Source organism: Bos indicus, chromosome 10 (genome assembly GCF_029378745.1).
Source record: "Bos indicus isolate NIAB-ARS_2022 breed Sahiwal x Tharparkar chromosome 10, NIAB-ARS_B.indTharparkar_mat_pri_1.0, whole genome shotgun sequence".
Taxonomy (NCBI): domain Eukaryota; kingdom Metazoa; phylum Chordata; class Mammalia; order Artiodactyla; family Bovidae; genus Bos; species Bos indicus.
In genome coordinates, this window is record NC_091769.1 from 80,216,962 (window position 1) to 80,233,639 (window position 16,678).

Sequence of the window (16,678 nt, forward strand, 5' to 3'; positions counted from 1 at the left end):
CCCTCCCACCCAGACCCAGCTGTCAGGCCTGCAGCACCTGCCTCTCCACCTCGGAGCCTGTTTCCCCTCTGGCCTCCTCTGGCCTGAAGTACCAGCGACACGGAGACTGGAGGTGTCTAAGGCACACCCCCACGTGGAAGCTTGAGCTTCTCGAAGCTGAGCTGAACTGAGAACCAGTGACCTAGATTTTGCCCCAGATTCTCAGCTGGGAGTCTGCTCAGTGCTGTCCTCTGGCCAGGCCAAGAACAGTATAAGCTCCTTGGCACGCGGGGAGCCCTGGGTCTTTGTGCTAGTCCCTCACGGTGACCTACTCTAATGGAGCAGAACAGCAACACTGAAAATACGAAACATAGACGCTGGTTCCAAACGATGGACGGTTCAGTCCGGAACTCGTGCTCCCAGTTGCCTTCACTGCTCTACCCTCTAATTACAGGCTTCCACAGCTATTAAAGTCACCCTCCCTCTCCTGTCAAAAAGACGATCAAGTCAAAGAGGAGCCAGTTAAGGGCGCCCGTTTTATCTGAAACAATGCATCTGTGAAGAAATAAGTTGAACACAGCTATCTTTTCACATTGGTGGGTGTTTCGGTGGCATGGAGGGAAGTCTCAGGGCTACGCAGTCTTGAGTAGATTGCTTGTCCTTGTTTTCCGAGCAAGAGTTGGGAAGTCATGAGGCAGAGTCTGTCTGGCCCACACATGACTGATGGCTGCTGAGGAAGAACTAAGTGATATACGTCTAGGACAATGAGGCAGCCTGAGTTAGTCTCGTGAGTGGGTACAAACTGTTATCTACAATAGCAAAAAATATTAGGCACAACCTAAATATTCACCCACGAGGTATTAGTTGAATGACCATCTATATGATGGAAGACAGTCGATAGAATTATGGGCTAGAAGCAGGCTTAATCTCATGGGAAAATATTCACAACATATCATTAAGGAAAAAGTGGATTATAAGGCAGTATGCATAGAATGTAGCAGTTGTGCAAGAAAAAAATATTGTGTACATTTTTTAACTGGAAGAATACATACAAAAATGTTAACAGTGCTGTCTCTGGGTATTAAGATTTGGCTTGACTTTTATTTTCTTTCTTGGATTTGTCTCTGTTTTTCAAATTTTCTCCCATGAATACATATTATTCCAAATCAGGGGGGAAAGAATTGTATTTAAAAAATTATTATCTCAGGGATCCACAGATGTGTTTCCTGTTTCTTATCCCATGTCTATTCTGCATTTGATTTTGGAGATTCAGATGCCTCAGGCTTTCCCACCACAGACCCTGGAGCAGGGGGGCTGGAGTAGCTGATGTCCTGAACAGTGCCAAGGTGAATTAGTCACTGACAGTAACGACAGCAACAGCTTTGGAAAGATTTCATTTCCATCTGACACTGGGAATTAATTATACCCAAATCTTTTTTTTTTCCCCCTAATCAGGAATGAGCTTCTCCAAGGGATCTTTTAATATGTATACAGGGGCTTACAGAGGACAATTACAAACCTCAACAGCTGCTCCATGGGTTTTCAAATGGGAGAGTGAATCATCTCTTCTCCCAGCACTTTTTACAGCATCCCATCCCTCAGAGTTTTAAAAACCTGCTGTCACAGTGACATGGGAAGGAGCTGGAAGAGCCGTGACCCCTGCTTCTTTCATGGAAGGATGAGGAAGGGAAATGGAGAGAACAAAACTGAGGGGCTGAGACAATCTGGCTTGGTGTATCTAGTTCCTAGGGCAGGGTCTCACACAGAGGAAGGAGTGCCCAGAGAGTGGATGAAGGGGGTAAGAAGTGAGTTCTCAGGAGGGAACAGCTGGAGCGTGGAGAAGTCTACTGATGAAGAGAGACAGACCTTAGCGCGCACCATTTCTGCCACAGATTTGGTTTTCCCTAGTGGCTCAGATGGTAAAGAATCTGCCTGTAAGGCAGGAGACCTGGGTTCGACCCCTGGGTTGGGGAGATCCCCTGGAGGAGGAAATGGCAACCGGTTCCAGTATTCTTGCCTGGAGAATCCCGTGGACAGAGGAGCCTGGTGGGCTACAGTCCGGAGTGGGTCACGAAGAGTCAGACATGACTGAGCAACTAACACCGTGTAGCTTTTAGCGGCTCCTCATCTAAACAAAACGGCCTAGACTGTCTCCCTCCTCACCACAGGAGTCAGCACTACAAGTGTCCCAGCTGTCCTGGAGGCTCCATTCATGTCAGTGGCAGATGTTACGGGAAGGGGAGAGCTGCTGCCCTCCAGGCCACCATTCCCGCTTCCAACTCCGTCTGCCACCCCGGCGGTGCCATGTCCCGCTACGGGTGCAGTCAGAGGATGGCTTTTCTCAGTCAGCTTGTCCTTGGAAAGTTCATCCCCTATTGTATTGGAAAATTCCTCTTGTGCCTGTCGCTGAGCACATCAGGAGACCAAGGTTTCCATTTTCTCAGAAGTAATTAGCCAGCTACTGTCATGGAGACTGAGCTTGTTCCTGGAATTTTTTATTTATTCTTTGAAAACTATAATCCAACCCCAAGAGACGAAGTCTGAGGCAGGGGCCTGAGTTCTCCCAAAGTGGAGAAATAAGCTGAGGCTAGGCCGGGCTGTGTCTACACCCACTCAGCCTTACCACTGAAGTCATTTCATGTCATCTGCTCTTAACTGCCTGGGGACATCTGAAGATGGCAGAATAGAGACCACGGAAGGAAGGGCCAGCTGAGGAGCACTTTCTTTATTGAATAAGGCTTCCTCTGCCCTGGCTCTCCATAAGACTTCTTAGAAGATATATAAATAAATAAAAGGAGATGGACCTAGATCAACCCTGATAGTGGGAAGTCTATCTTATCCTTGCCAGATTACAAGATGGGGAGACACAGAAATATAAAGTACTGGATTTCAGGGGGCCCAAACAGAACAGATTCAACAGAAGATCCTCACTGTTTCAGTTCCTGGGATTTGCTGAAGTGAGGAAGTCAGCTTGGAAAAATAGATGAGAATCCCCTTTGCCCCTGAGAGTGCCATAGCGGGCTCCATGTGATTTTAAATCTAAATTCTCCAGTGTAAGTGGCTCCTGGGGAAGAGAGATCTACTTGTGCACAAAATAGCGCTATCAGTAGGAAATCCTGAGGCCCTACTGTCTCATTATCAAAGCTGATGAATGTGATATCAGTTGATATCATTGTCAGATGATGCAAAACAGACCAACCCAAACCTCACATTCATTCCTGTGTCTGTTTAACAAACATTTACTGACCATCTTGTATGTACATGAACCAAATATCATGCATTACCTACCATCCCTGAGCTCATAGCACAGGAGGAGGGCATTCAGGGAGATGGGGAAATTACAAAAGGAGGAGAGGGCGGCAGAGGATGAGGTGGTTAGATTGCGTCATTGACTCAATGGACGTGAACCTGAGCAAACTCCGGGAGATAGAGAAGAACGGGGAAGTCTAATGTGCTGCAGTCCCTGGGGTCACAAAGCATCAGACACGACTCAGTGACTAAACAGCAACATGATTAATGCCTAAAGCAAAGTAAGAAGGACAAGCCCCAGGGCACAAAGACGAGGGCTGCTCACTCTACCTGCGGCTCCTGGGGCTCTTCACAGTCAAGCAGACTTGTAAGTTGGGGTTGAAAATGAGCAGAAATTTTCTTAGAGTTGAACTGATGTTTTCATTGTAGACATGCTTGTGTTTCACTATGCATCTGAGCTCCAAGAGTCAGGACACAGTGACTGTGGATGACAGCTTTCTGAAGGACATATACACCTCCACCAACAGGAGCCATGGCTGCTCTTTGGCAGTGAGCCTGCCCAAGGGGCTGGTGACCCAAAGCAAGCCATCATGTTTAATGCAGCCAGAAGACACTTCAGACCAGAGTCCTGAACCCAGTGGCATATCCATCCCGGGACAGCTCCTTCTCAGGAAAAGGAGGGTCCAACTCTACTGAAACAACAGGCAAACAGGCCTGGACAAAGATTAGAAAGGGCTTGTACAAGGGTAGGTCCAAATTCACCATGGGTCTCAGTCCCATGGTTATACCCCTCCCTCCCTCTGCCTGTCACATCTGCTCCCTTCTCCCCTGAGCATCTGATGAACACGCACTCAGGATTCAAGACTCGGTTCAAATGCCATCTCCTCTCAGACAACTTTCTCAATATTCCCAGAGCAAATGATCATCCCCTGACTTACCCCACCCCACCCTTCTTACCTTCATCAGAAGTCACTGCATTCACTTACTTACATGTCAGTCTTCCATAGTGGCTCAGATGGTAAAGAAATCTGCCTGCAATGCAAGAGACCCAGGTTCAATCTCTAGGTCAGGGAGATCCCCTGGAGAAGGGAACGCTACCCACTCCCGTATTCTTACCTGGAGGATCCCATGGACAGAGGAGCCTGGCTGACTATAGTCCATGGGGTCACAAAGAGTCGGACACAACTAAGCCACTAACACTCCCTGAGGGTACATCTCTGGTGTCTACCTGAGTGCCTGGTAAACTTACTGAATGGATGCAGGCTGCACTCGTGTACTAAGCACGCCCTGGAATCTCTCAATAGAGCAGAAGATATTCTACTGCAAAGCACCCCCTGATAAAAATCCCTGAGTGTCTAATACATATAAAAATATCACATATAATGAAACTAACGTGTAAGGGGAAGCAAGTCCAGAATTGAGTTTGTGACGGATGCCAGAGCACAGTTCCCAGCCAGGATCGTGCTGAGACCAGAATTCCTCAGAGCCCCTGGGCCACCCCAAATCAGATGAAATTCTAAACAAGCCAGAGCCTCACTGAACAGCTCCACAGTGTTGGGCTCCAGAGTGTTCTGGAAGGTTCTCCTGGGCTATGCCTCCAGAAGGTCAGGGAGGGCAGAAGCCCCACAGGCCCCAGTGCAGTGTCAAGTTCCCCCTCTGCTGTCAGCAGGCCTGGAAGAGCCTTGAAGAAAATGGAGTATTATTATTTGTTTGTTTTTACAGTGACTCATCTGTCGTAACTGGGTTAAAGTCCACTAAGAGAAAAGGAGAACAAAAGACCTCCTGTTAGTGCTGGAAGTTTGCCTCTTAAGATATCACTGAGAGGAACTGGGAAGAAAAAAAAACCCCAGCAGGGCAGAGGAAGCGGCAGGCCTTGAGGAACACAGCGGCACTTTGGAAAGCCAAACACGGCGGCTTTCATCTCCAGCGCCCTTTCTGCGCTGACCGCTCCCTCGGCTTCTGCGTTGTGACCCGCCGTAGCGCTGACCCTCGGATGCCGGCCAGTGCCCGATTCCCACACTCTGAGAACAGGGGGAGGCTGCCAGGAGCTGTGTCCATGTGGGCAAATCCCTACATCCAGCTGAAAAGCCAGGCTGAGAAAGATGACTGTGGGACTAACATCTAGACCTTACTAGGTGGCAGGCTGTTCTAATATTATATAACAAAACTAATTTCATAAGTTCCCCAGCTGCAGCAGAAAGGAGATGCCATAAGGCAGAGATGTGGTCTTGCCCACTTTGGGAAGCCCGCTGGCCTCATTTCTCCCAGAAGAAGAAGCATGGGGCTTGTAGGCTCCCTAATGGAGTGGAACCAGCTTTCCAGGGTACGGACTCAGGCCATCTGATGCCACGATCTTCAAAGGGTGAAAACTCACCCTTTACTCGCTTCAAATGAAAAAAAAAAATACAGTCCAAGAAAGAGAAGACTTTAGTGCTCTTACCATAACCTTCCACCTGATCAGCCCCACCAATGTTCAACCTACACCCATGACCTTTATCTGTGCAGTGTCAAGCTATGTCAGGAAATGCTGTTCTCACCCTTGCCCACACAGTCCATGGGGTGGGTCTGCACCACGACTGCCCATTCTGCTGCTGGCCCACTTCACCCTTATGGTAAAAGGCTGGACTTTCTCTGTTCCAAGGCTATGAAAGAGGGATGGGGACAAGAAAAAACAGACAAACTCCCTGAAAATCCCAGGTCTTCCCTCCATTCAGAAGCCTTTCATACCACCCTCTTTACAAGGGTCTGCTGGTCCCCCAGAGATGAGGCCTCGACTGTGGGTCCCAGGCCTCTGCCCTTCAGGCTGGCTGGGCCTTCTGGGTCTCTCAATTCAAATAGCCATTTCCTGAACAAGACACGGGCTTCCCTTGTAGCTCAGTCAGTAAAGAGTCTGCCTGCAATGTAGCAGACCTGGATTCAATACCTGGGCCAGGAAGATCCCCTGGAAAAGGGAATGGCAACCCGCTCCAGTATTCTTGCCTGGAGAATCCCATGGACAGATGAGCCTGGGGTCGCAAGAGTCAGACACGACTTAGGGACTAAACGATGACAATGAACAAGACATGTTTTTGGTAATTTCTGATCAGACACCAAGAATTCTGCAACAGAAGCTGCAAAATGAAAGTGTTAGGATGCTAATTTATCCTTTCTTTTCTCATGCATATCCGTGTTCCATGGCCTGCAGCAGAAACCACCTACATGTTATAGTAGGCGCCACAATTTAGCTGATCCTGTGCAGGGCTGGTCCTCCAGTTTTCTGTTCACTGCTCTGTGACTTTGAAGGGATTATTCCCACTAATGAGCAAGGCCTCCACAAACAATGAGTTGACAGGAAGACTCAAAAGAAGCTGATCCAATGTTCTTTGGGTTGCTTCTCCTTTTGCCTAGCCTTATGGGGTTCAGCCCCTTGGTGGAATCACAGGAGATTTTGGGCTTAATTAAACCCTGGCTTTAGGCCAACAAACCGATGGCCCCTTGAATTTCCCAGGTCCATCCAAGTGGATAAACACTAGACTGGGAATGCGAACTGCTTAGCTGCTCCCACAAGAGCAGTCCTCATTAGGTAAGAGCCTGAGTATCACCAGCTCCCAGGGCTCAGCAGATGTGGGCAGGCCCAATCCCAGAAATGCAGCATGACTTTAAGGTAATGGTTCCCACATCTATACTCCCTGGGGCTGCAGCTGGGGGGCTTTGCAGATCACCTGCACCATTGGGATCTTAGGATCCTCTTTGCTGATAAAACCCGAGCTCATCACTCAGTGGAAGAAACCAAATCACCTTCTCAGTGGGCTGTCCTTGACTATGCTTTGCATTTAGAGATCTTTTTGCTTTTGAGTAAATGGTTGGATCTTGCACAGCCCCAAGCATAAGGATTGGGAGTATTTCCCTACTTGAGGGCACTAGAGAATTTCTTGTGTGAGGGAACCCACCAAAAAAAAAAAAAAAAAAGTGGAACAACTGCATGCTTTCTTGAGTTTGGTGATTTTGTTGTTGCCTAGACCCAGCCTGGAAAATCCCATGGATCAAACAGCCTGGTGGGCTGCAGTCCATGGGGTCACTAAGGGTCGGACACAACTGAGCGACTTCACTTTCACTTCTCACTTTCATGCATTGGAGAAGGAAATGGCAACCCACTCCAGTGTTCTTGCCTGGAGAATCCCAGGGACGGGGAAGCCTGGTGGGCTGCCGTCTATGGGGCTGCACAGAGTGGGACACAACTGAAGCAACTTAGCAGCAGCAGCAGACCCAGCATTTGCTCAGGACCCTCAAAGACTCAGCAGAGGAAGCTGCTTAAATGTCCATGTGGTCCAGGACTGAGCAAACAAAAGACCCTTTTCCTGAGCCCCACAGCCGGCTGGCCCTTAGGATCCCTCTGGGATTATCCCCCAGTCACCCGCTGAAGCATTGGACCCTGTACTTGGTCTCATTGCCAAGTTTCACCAGCTACTTGGGGGGCCTGACAAGATGTGGGTGATTTAGGAATGGCCTAGCAGCGGAAGGGGTGGAACCAGACACAACTCCCACCCCGACCAGCTTTGTGACCCTGGTTGGCAGCACGGTTCTTATCTTGGCCAAGATGTCTGTGCCTGTAAACATAATGATGATAACTGCCACCAACTTTTCCCTAAAGGGGGCTGCGGGAGTGAATTAATTAATGTTTATTGAGCACTTGGAGTTCTTTGGAGAAAGGCCTTTATAAATATAAGGCATGATTAAAGGATATCAGTTTGCCAGCTCTCAGAGGAAGTACTTAATGGGATCAGGGGTGAATATCTTGATGACTGAGTTTCATTCTTTATTCAAATATGCACCAGGCTCCCATAACTCAACTCTGCTATCCACTCTTGTTATTATCCTGGTGCTTTTCATTTCCACAAGTATAGTGGAGTCCAACAAATGTTACCCACTTACCCTGCTTACCCACTTCCTCTTTCCCGCACACCAGCCTCTGACTCTTCTGCTGAGGTTGCAAGGTCACCAAATTTTCAAGCCCAAAGGCTTTTTCTCAGTCTTTATTTTCCCTATCCCTTCTAGAGTATGACACTGGTCACTACCCCATCCTCACCTTTGAAAATCTTATTCTGCAATGTCTGCGATGTACAGCAAATCTAAACTGAAGTCCCCGTCGTCCCCAAGCCAACTGACCGTTCCTGTGCAGCCCAGCCTCCAGACCTCCCTCTTCATTGCCATCCCCTCAGTGCAGCCCCTTATTGCCCCGCCTACCCAGTCCCTGGCTGGTGGAAACTCCAGACTCAAGGCAGAGTGATATGTATGTCCCTGAACTGCTCCCTTCACCCAGACCTCTCGGCACCACCTTGGCCTCCAGTTATCCTGTTCCCAAACCCACCTGAGTCTCCTGCCATCTTGCTATTTTCCACTCCATGCACCACGAGACTTGCTTTCCTGCTAGTCCACCTTCCTGCCTGGTTCCCAGACCCAGCTTGCACCGCTACTACCAGAAACCAACCAAAAGCCCAACAATAGAGGTCCTTTTCCAGGATACCATGACAGACCCCCCCGCCAACAGACACAGGCACTTGTACACTTGTGTGGGTAGCCACAGAGGCGCACAAGCATACAGAGAGATGCAGGTACACACGCAGGCCCACACAGACATACAATACAAACACACACACACTCATGCAGATATACACAAACACAGATTCCTAGATATAGTCACAGACATAAATACTCAAACAGATACACACAAACAGACATGCACATAGGCACACACATCCAGATACACACAAACCAAGCAGGCATGCACATAATGACACACACACGGATGTATATACACACACACATCCATTTTTGCTGTGTTCCCAGCATCCTGACAGACTGAACTGGTCCTCCTACTACTATCTCCATTCCCATCTGCATTCGTTAGGGTTCTCCAGAGAAACAGAACAAATAGGATGTGTAATATTCTCTTATATGGTTACATATACCTACAACTATATTAAAAAGCAGAGACGTCACTTTGCTGACAAAGGTCCATATAGTCAAAGCTATGGTTTTTCCCATAGTCATGTACGGATGTGAGAGTTGGATCATAAAGTAGGCTGGGTGCCGAAGAATTGATGCTTTTAAACTGTGATGTTGGAGAAGACTTCTGAGAGTCCCTTGGACTGCAAGGAGATGAAACCAGTCAATCCTAAAGGAAATCAACCTTTGGTATTCACTGGAAGGACTGATCCTGAAGCTGAAGCTCCAATATTTTGGCAAAGATTTGACTCATTGGAAAGACCCTGATGCTGGGAAAGATTGAAGGCAAAAAGAGAAGAGGACGGCTGAAGATGAAATGGTTAGATAGCATCATTGACTCAATGGACACAAATTTTAGCAGACTCCAGGATTTAGTGGAGAACAGGGGAGTCTGGCATGCTGCAATCCATGGAGTTGCAAAGAGTTGGACACAACTTAGTGGATAAACAACAACAACACCTACACCCATACCTCTCTGTCTCTGTCTAAATATATGTGTATGTATGTGTGTGTGTGTGTGTGTGTGTGTATGGAATTGGTTCATGCAGCTGGCAATTCTGAAATCTTGCCAGTCCCCAGGGAAGAGCTGATGTTGCATCTCAAGTCAGAAAGCAGTCCAGAGGCAGAATTTCCTCTTCTTCAATAGAACCCCATTCTTTTCTCTTAAGGCCTTCAATGGATTTGACAAGACCCACCCACATAGTGGCAGGTCATCTGCTCTACTCAAAGTCTACTGACTGAAATGTTAATCTCATCTATAAATCACCTTCACTGCAACATGTAGACTGGTGTTTCACCAAATATCTGGATACTATGGCCTAGCCAAGTTGACACACACAATTAACCGTCACACCATCCATCTGGTAAGCCATTGCTCATATAAATCTCCTAAATGTCACTCTCATCACAATGGTTCCCTGCTCTAAAACCTAAACACCTTTCACCCCTGACTCACAGAAGACACAAGGTAAATAATTATTGAGTAAGTGAATAACGAATAGCCTTGGTGATGGGCACCACTCAGCTCAACACAGCAAAATATTTTGAGAGCCCAACAGTGTGCTTTGCCAAGAGCTCAACGTCCAGATATCAAAAGCCTCTCTATGTGTCTGATGTTCCAATACTTGGGCCACCTGATGCCAAGAACTGACTCATTGGGAAAGACCCTGATGCTAGGAAAGATTGAAGGCAGGAGGAGAAGGGGATGACAGAGGATGAGATGCTTGGATAGCATCACTGACTCAATGGACATGAATTTGAGCAAGTTCCGGGAGCTGGTGATGGACACGGAAGCCTAGCGTGCTGTAGTCCACGGGGTCACAAAGAGTCGGACACGACTGCATGACTGAACTGACTAATGGGTCACTTGTCTTCTCCCTCCACCTTCTCAGGGCCAGGCCTGCGATGCAGACATCACTAATCCCCACAGTACTTTAGACAAAGCAGACCCCCAGTTACTTGTGGATTAATTCCTTTTTACTAATCCTTGTATCAAATTTAGGGGCTTCCCAGGTGGCTCAGTGGTAAAGAATCCTGCCAATGCAGGAGACACAAGTTCAATCCCTAGGTCAGGAAGATCCCCTGGAGGAGGAAATGGCTACCCCCTCCAGTATTCTTGCCTGGAAAATTCCATGGACAGAGGAGCCTGGCAGGCTATAGTCCACGGGGTCACAAAGAGTCAGCCACGACTTACTGACTGAGCACACGTGCATATCAAATTTACCTGCAATTTTAGGGCCTCATTTACAAAACTATAAATTGCCGTGCTAGTCTGTTTCCATTTTTATTTTTAAGGTGCAGATGTGAAGAGACATTTTCATACCAGGGGCGGGTATATATACTCCAGAACACTGACCATGGTCTCTAGGGATGGGATTGTGGGTGGCTTCTATTGGATTTTTTATTCTTTTCTGTGTCTTCCAACGTGCCCTCTGTGACCATGTGTTACTTTTATAACCTGTTTTTCTTTCATCTTTTCCTTTATGAGCATGAGAAGATTAAGGTCCCGTTCTCAGCGTTTTCTGAGGGCTCTCAGCATATCTACACAGCCTTTGAAAAGAAAGTGTTCTGGGACGAACGTCCTTATAAAAATCCACGAGGTCGTAAAAGGTAAAGTGAACTGCAAACGGTTGTTCTGTTTTAATTATGTTCAAGTGTCAGGTAACAGGGAACTTTTCATAAAAGGCTTCGAGAAGTTAATGATTATGGCTGTTGTGAAACAAGAGACAGCAGGGAACCCAGGTACCTAGGTCTCGCCTCGGGCCACTTCTCCAGCCTCCAGGCCAGCTGCCCGCCTATCAGTGTGTTGTCAGTCTTGCCAGAGAAGCACTACCCAGCCCCACGGGAGAAGCCGTGGGGAAAGCAACTGTTCTTTGAAATTTGCTTCAGATCCTGCCTGCCGCGGTCTCAGGAGGAAAGTGTTCACCTCTCGCCCAAATGAACTGGAGTTTCAAAAAACCCATAGCCTCAGGCCTGAACTTTGTATTTCTTAGACTGCCAGAATCGCTGGCTTCGAGGACTCCCCAAAATGGGAAGGAGAAACCAGAGAACCGGAGGAGCACAGACATTTGTGGCTGCAAAGTCTGAGAGTGGCCTTGGATGTGGGGCCATGTGTGCGGGCAGCAGCTGGGCCTCATGCGAATGTGGGTGACCCAGAACAGGGAGGCCAGGCCCGCTTCAAGGCTGCCATTCCAAGACACTCCCCCTGCACCAGACCAAGTGTGTGAAATCCTCCCTGTTCTGATCCTGCATGAGTTCCCGGGGTTTCCAGTGCGATACTTGATAAGTGCAAATGGGCTGAAAATATTCCCAAGATTTGAGGATTTGTACAATTAGCGGTGGCTGCCGAGGCCTGTCTCACCACCTACAGCATCCCACCAGTGGGTGCAGTTTGTCCTGGGCCACTTTGCCCCTGCAGTAAACTCTGCAGAAGAAAGCGGGGCCCAGCTCTACAGCCCCACAGGCACATGCCCCACTGCAGCCCTTCCTGGGCCTGTCCAGGCAGAGAGACCACGTGTGTGCGTGCGTGCTAAGTCGCTTCAGTTGTGTCCCACTCTGCAACCCCATGGACCATGGTTGCCATGCCCTCCTCCAAAGGATCTTCCCAACCCAGGGATCGAATATGCGTCTCCTGTGGCTCCTATGTTGTAGGTAAATTCTTAACCTCTGAGCCACTGGGAAAGCCCAGAGAGACTGCAGTAGCCCCGCAAAATGCCCTGGTGGCAGCACAGTGGCCCTCAGCCAGGATGCCCTCTTTGCTCCCTTTTAGTCACCAAATATCAGAGTCATGCCCATGGGCCCAAACTCCTCATTTGGGTTCAAGCTCCCTGAGTGCAGGGCAAGGCTGGCTCTGGGCTCTGTACCTTCATGTTCCCAGAGCTCAGCACACAGTAGGGCTCTATAAATAGGTGGTGAGTGAGTACGTTAATGATTGGAGTGACTCATTTGTTCTCAGCTTACCTTCATAGAGTAACGTTTTGGACAGGTCACATCTCACTCTGTCCCCTCAGCTTTTCAGTAGAAAGAGCCCATTGTGCCCCCTTCTTGCCTTGCAGAATCCTTGGCACCGAGCCAGGCACAGCCTGCCGCTCCCCAGGTGCCCCCAGTATGGCTGGGCTCAGGCCTTGGTCTCTGTCACAAGTGTCACAGGAGGAGTGTCTGCAGCAGGGATTTATTACCATCAGCCTCTGTACTTGTTTCCTGCTGCTGCTGCTGCTAAGTCGCTTCAGTCGTGTCCGACTCTGTGCAACCCCATAGTCGGAAGCCCACCAGGCTCCCTCGTCCTTGGGATTTTCCAGGCAAGAAGACTGGAGTGGGCTGCCATTTCCTTCTCCAATGCATGAAAGTGAAAAGTGAAAGGGAAGTCGCTCAGTCGTGTCCAAGGGCTGCTGTAACAGCATCACAAACTCAGTAAAGCTTGGGTTCAAACTGCAGACACTCATTCCCCGACAGTTCTGGAGGCTAGAAGTCTGAAATCAAGATGTCAACACGGTCGGCTCCTTCTGGAGTCTGAGGGAGGATCTGTTCCAGGCCCTCCTCCCAGCTTTTGACGGTTGCCCACAGTCTTTGACATCCCTTGGTCTATGGCTGCGTCCGCACTCGTCTCTGCCTCCCCCTTCACATGGCATCGGCCCTGTGTGTCTCTTTGCTCTTATCATAAGGACAGCAGTCATGTTGTGTTAGGGGCTCCCCCTTCTCCAGTATGGCCTCATCTTAACTAGTTACATCTGCAATGACTCTCTTTCTGAATAAGTTCATGTTCTGAGATTCCTACATCGTTGCTGTTCCGTCGCTAGGTTATATCCGACTCTTTGTGACCCCATGGACTATATAGCCCACGAGGCTCCTCTATCCAAGGCATTTTCCAGGCAAGAATACTGGAGTGGGTTGACATTTCCTTCTCCAGCAGGTCTTCCTGACCCAGGGATTGAACTCACATCTCCTGCATTGCAGGTGGATTATTTACCGCTGAGCCACCAGGGAAGCAGAGAGGACATGAATTTTAGGGGGACACTATCCAACCCAGAACAACCTTCCTACGCCCCTAACCAAGTTCTGTCTTGTTCTTCACCTACATGCCCCACCACCACCTGGCAACCTCACTTCCTTTTCCCTTTAGTTGGGGGTGTGGCCTTCTGGAATTCAGTCTCCTGTAGTCTAAGCAGCAGCTGGGAGGCAGAGAGGAGGGAGCTGTCTGTCACTGTTTCCCATCCTTGGACATGGACCCTCTGGGGCTCCTGAACTCCCAAGTCTGAACTGTAAGGCAGTGTACCCAGCTCACACTGCATCTCAGAATTGCCCAGAAGCTCTTCACCTCACAGAGCACTTACACACCCAGGATTCTGGCTCGCTGGGTCGGGGTGGGACCTGGTCTTGGGGTTTTTCAAAAGCTCATCAGGTGATTCTAATGTGAAGCCTGGGATGAGGACAGCTCTTCCATTAGCACCACCCCATGGCCCCCACCCAGACCACATTCACCAGCACAATGGGTCTCTGCAGCTCAGCTGCCTGGGGGGCCCAGAACAGCCATTAGAAAACTCCCCCACCCCATTCTCAGGCAGCAAGAGAGTGCAAATATGTACGTACTCTGAGGGAACCCAGAACAGACAGCAAGGACAGAATGCCCTTGATGCTTCCTGTTGTAAAGTTTAAATTTTGCATCCTCTTCTATAGTCTGGCCATCCTGTTTCACAATTTTTTGGTACATTGGTGTGTTTTTTTTCCCGTCCAGAAATAGCCAAGTGTAGAAATGAGGCTCCAGAAAGATGTGCCATGTTTACCCTCCTTGACACATTATTCGTTTCCCCTGAGTTTCCTGACTTTGAAAAGCCCAGCCAGAGTTAGATGGAACAGCAGCCGATCTGTTTAAACTTCTTACAGAGGAAAGCCTGCACCCAGAGAGATTAAGTCACTCACCCAAGATCACACAGTTTGTTCCTAACTGAATGGGAATGATACCTCAGGACCCACCTTTTCCACTGCACTGACCTAGGTCAACTGCTGACTTGCTGTGTGACCTTTGATAGATCTCTTTCTCTCTCTGTGTCAGTTTTCCTGCCCATAAAATGCTGATGCTATCTGCTCCACTTCAGATGAGAAAGGGTATGTGGGGGCACTTTGAAATTATATATAAAGGCAAGATGCTGTAATTGTGGCAATTACAGCCTCACACTTCTGGGCGAGGCACAGAGATTCCAGCAAGAGAGACGCCCTTCAGGGTCATGATGAGCCGGCCTCTGTCTGAGGGCCAGAAGAGCAGCATTGTGCCGCCTGGTCCTCTGAGCCAGCTGAGAGGTCCAGGCAAACTCCGCGATGTTCCAGTCCCAGGACAGGCTGAGGCCAGCAAGCTCAAACCCACGCTTCACTTTGCTCTCCACTGGTCCAAGCTTTCTCTCTGCCCGACCCCAGCCTAAGAAAGCATTTCCCCTAAACAACCTTCTGGCCCAGTCCTGAGAATGTCTTTTCATAAGGATAAGTCATAGAAAAATGAGTGGCAAACAAGGCAGGGCCAGTGTCTTCTCTCTCCTTTATGAGCCCGTGGAGACCTTCCCCAACAACCCAGCCCTTCCAGAGGAAGTGGAGGCCGCTCCAGGCCCCTCCCTCACCGTCCCAGCCTGAGCGAGGCTCCACAGCCCACGTCCGCCCTTTTCTGTTTATACTGCGAGATGAGCTTCTACTGAGCTTAAGTGCAGTTCTGGCCCTTTTGTTTGTTTTTAAGTCAAGTTACAACTTTGCTCCTGGATTTATTGCGAATTCCATTTATCTTCTTCTGCCTAGGGTCTCTGCATAAATCCTTTTGAGCTCTCCTCCCCTCCTGAGGACATATAACCAGGGGGCACAGGGAAGGGAGAAGGAACACATGGACAATGATGGACAGAAGGACATGGGGGAGGACACCCTGGGGAAGGGCCAGAGCGGTCCCCTGCGGACCTGGGGAAGAGCAAGGCTGACCACACAGGATTGGCTGCAGGTTACCCAGGGCAGGTCAGGCCAAAGGAAGGCCAGTGCCCGACCTCCTGTCCCTTTCCTACAAAGACCTCCACTGGAAGGACGAGCCAGGTGGACAAGCAAAGAAACTCCAGGTCTCAGTGGAGGGAGGAAAGAAAAATTAGTTCTGATTTGGAGGGAAGGAGCCCATGGCGGTTTCTGGCAGTGGTGATCTGAGCCTGGGGATCCCAAGGGCCTGGAAGGGATGTCACGTGGGGCTGTCCGACAAGGGCTGAGGGTCTGAGGGCTGGCTGTGGACATGCACCCGTGGAGGCCACTCAGGCAAGGGGAAACCCACTGAGAGGGCCGAGCACAGCATCTGAGAGTTCCCTTCCCTCCTCTTTCCTCCCCAGACACCGCTGGTTCCCCGAACCACTGAGGAAGAGCAAACGACCACAGGCTGAAGCTCACCAGGGAGAGAAAGAGAATCAAACTGAGGGTAACAACCCACGAGCCAGGCAACCAGCCACACTGCCAGCAGGTTCTCCTGAGGCAGGCAGGGCCGGCGCCCCATCCCAACAGAGCTCCTTGGTGGAGGATGTGCAGGGGACACTCACGGGCTCCACTACAGGCCTTCACAGTTTGAGGCGGATGGGAGGCAGATCCCAGGGGCTGGGAGAGTGGGACCTGCTGGATGCTCAGTGCCTAAGGACCTGATGTCAGGATGGGGTTTTCATCTTCCCTGGCCCAGGAGAGCGGCTGCAGGTGGCTGGACGACCACGGAGTGCAGGCTGTGGGACGGCGGGTCAGTCGCTGAGGCACTCTCTCTCACACCCTCCACTCCATGTCACAATCCAAACACATGAAACTCAGGCCCCAGTGTCCCGGCCCAAGACTGCATTCAAGGAGCCTCAGGAAATAGAGACTGAGTGAATGAGAACAGGGAAGGCCCCTCTGCCTTTGGGAGCCATCCTGGCCTCCAAACAGGTGCTGTTGCAAATGAGAAGACAGGACTTACCCAGGAATTTGACAGGCTGTG